The sequence below is a fragment of the Fukomys damarensis genome, unplaced genomic scaffold, assembly GCF_012274545.1.
Source record: "Fukomys damarensis isolate Sample0158 unplaced genomic scaffold, DMR_v1.0_HiC HiC_scaffold_16, whole genome shotgun sequence".
NCBI classification, from domain to species: Eukaryota; Metazoa; Chordata; class Mammalia; order Rodentia; family Bathyergidae; genus Fukomys; species Fukomys damarensis.
The window spans coordinates 131,903,484-131,906,533 of NW_022900928.1; the positions used below are offsets into that span (position 1 = coordinate 131,903,484).

Genomic DNA, 3,050 nt, shown 5'->3' on the forward strand with positions numbered 1-3,050 from the left:
TCTGCTAAAGGCTTGTCAAGTGGCTGCTGTGTGTGTCTTCACCAGCACTGTTATTGAGTTCTCCATCCTCACGGCACAGGGCTCTGAACTAGAAACTCATTCTGTACAGAGAAGAGGAAAGAATCTGATACACTGCCCCTCATTTAAACCATGACTTACATCCTACCTCAAGATTTAACTATCTTTATTTTCTGATTTAAAAAAAATATATCTATATATCTATATATCTATATAGATATATAGATATATATATATGAAGGGAAGGGAAAAAGGGAGAAAGAAATTGCACTGTGCTGACACAGAGACTTGAAATTCTAATTGAGGGTCAACTGATATCTAAAAGAAACCACTAGAAGAAGTCTCAAGAAGGCAAACATGAGTTAGTTGAGTCTCATTTTAGCCTTAAAATATCTGAAAACACTGCTCCACAGAACTGGCCCCACAGTTGTTGGTATGCTGTTAGGCATGGGTCAGTGAGTCTCTCCATGCCTGGTGTGATGTAATGAGCAGCTCCAGCTGCCAGGCAGTATCTGCAGCTCACAGCTTAGTTCAGCAGTGGAATCAAGTGGAGAACTTAGGAGAGATAGGCACAGTCAAAGGCTGGTCACTTGATTTTATCTCCACAGCCTGGTATTTGTGTATTGGATTTGCCTTGTGCACCAGTTCTTCCGTAGCCTGGCCAGCTCCTCCTTCTTCTGTTCCTCCTCCTGCTGTCTGGCCTCCTCCAGCTGCTGGGCTTTCTGGGCTTCCACCTCAGCCGTTCTCTTTTCCAGCTCCTGTTGCTCCTTGGCTCTCTTCTCAGTGGCCAACTGGAAAGGTTCCTGAACTAGAGAACCAGAAAGGTCCTCAGCAACTGATTTTTTTCTCTTTCTTGGGAACAAAGGGCTCCTGGAAGATGACAGTGTTTGGACGAGCCTTGAAACAAGTTGCTTCTTTCTGCTGTTTCAGTTCTTCCTCCAGCTGGTGCTTCCATGTCTCAGCCTTCCTAGCATCTCGTTTGTCAGTCTCCAGGTCAAACGGCTCAGTCTGGGTCACATTCTTTAGCTTCTTCTCCGACAGGTTAACGCTATCAAAATGAAGCAAGGGAACTGCCTTAAACTTGGGTACCTCTCCTTCCTGCAATTCTTTTATTTTCTTCTCCTTCTGTAGTTGGTGTTCTTTGTCCCGAGAATCAAAGGAGAAAGGGCATATTTCTACAGTTCTTGCCTCTGGGATATGGGGCTTAAAAGGCACCCCATAAGGTGGCATAGGCTGAGCTCTTATCACTGTTGGTTCATCCTCTTCCTCATCTTCTTTGGTGGGCAAGCGGATTCTATTCCTCAGTGCAAAGGCTGGAGACTTGGGGATGGTGGTTCTTCTCCGGAACACCCACAACATCTTCCAAGATCTTAGTAGGGCAAGGTCTGGAATGAAATTCAAAGTGTTCATCCTCTGACTTCTTCTTTGACTCTTGCTCCTGGATTCTTTTCTCAATTTCCAAATGAAATCCAATAGGCTGAGTGGGTGGTTTCACAGGTGGTCTCTTGGGCAAGAAGGGCCCACCTTCAAGAATTCTGGAATCAACTTCTCGTGCTTTGAATTTGTATTGCTGAAGTTTCTCAAGCTCTTCAGCCTCCTGTTCCGCTGTACTTTTGCAGGTTACAGGCCTTGCTCGGTATTTGGTTTGCAGTACAGGGGTCTGTGGCTCTGTGGAGATCTTGGTCACAGAAGATTTGGAGTATAACAGGCTAATATCTTCCTTCTTGCTCCCCAAATGATATCTGTTAGGGGTTCGTTTATGGAACACCTTAACCTGCTATGCCAGGGACACATACAGAGCAGCAGCCTCATCAAATGTTCTCTTCTTTCCTTGGGATAAGTTGAAAGGCTTAATGATAGTACATCCCTTAGCCACTTGAGCAGGAGATGGGGGATGCTTTCACAGTTCAGCTGTAAAGTTCACTTCCTTATACTCTTCCCGGCCCTTAGGATGTTGTTTGATTCACTCATCTGTGTAGAAGTGGAAGTCAACTACTTTGGTTACCTGGCTCACTGATTTCTTCACAGGTTGCCCTGCTCCTGCAAGAGCAAGTTTCTTGAACTCTTCATTCTTTTTCCGCATTTCTACCACCTCCTGATGCATTTTCATGCTCTTCTCCAACTCTTGCTCCTCAGTACTTTTGAGAACCTTTGCTTTATAGTTGGTACATGAGGCATAGTACATCTACCCTTCACTTTTTTGGGGGAAATTTTATTCTTTTTGGAAGTATCTTGAGCACTGCCCTCTTCCTCTTCCTCTGGCTCCTTTATTTTCATCTTTTTGGAAGGTGGAATTTCACTGATTACAGGAGTAGCACATCTCTTTGCTTTCATCTGAACATGGTGTTTTTCTTTCTTCTCCAAATTCTTCTGGGCAGAGAGTCTAAGAGATAACCTCTGAGGCTGAGCTGGAGTATTTCTTGACTTGGTTCCCTCAACTTCCAGGGTGCAATAAGCATCTGATGAATTAGAATGTTCCATAAGATTTACTTTTTCTGCCTCTTTGTAGTAAGTGTTCTCAACTATTCTGTATCTCTCATAATCCAAAGATGTAAAATTGATGAAGTCCGAGGGAGCATCAAAGGAGTAAGAGTTTTTAACTCGTGATATTGTCCTACCCTTAGTGCACAAGAGCAGGTTCTTCCTAGTGTTTGTATCTCGTTTCTCACAAGGTCAATTTCTGGAATCCAGCTACTCAGGAAGCTGAAGCAGGAAGATAAGAAGTTTGAGGCCAGCCTGGGTCACTTAGCAAGACTCTTGCTGTGCCTCGGCTCAGCTCTTACGACGAAATGCTGCAAGCTCGCCGTGGTACTCTCTCCCCATGGTCCTCTTTATCGAGTTTCCTCCCCATGCTGTCACACATCTCAAACTTCACTAATGTGGTGGATCGACTAGTGGTCAACCTGGAACAGCCAGCTGAACAGAGTCAGCGTGGGCCCAGGTGAGGAGCACCCACCTGAGGATTGTTGCCAACTGCAAAAAAGGAGAACTGGAGGGGAGGATCTTATGCTGTTGGTTTTCCTGGAGGGCCT

At 44.9% G+C, this 3,050-nt stretch overlaps 1 pseudogene; it reads right to left on the reverse strand.

Moving 5' to 3' along the window:
* Positions 1-561: 561 nt before the first annotated feature.
* On the reverse strand, positions 562-2,869 carry LOC104863640 (annotated as a pseudogene).
* Positions 2,870-3,050: the final 181 nt, after the last annotated feature.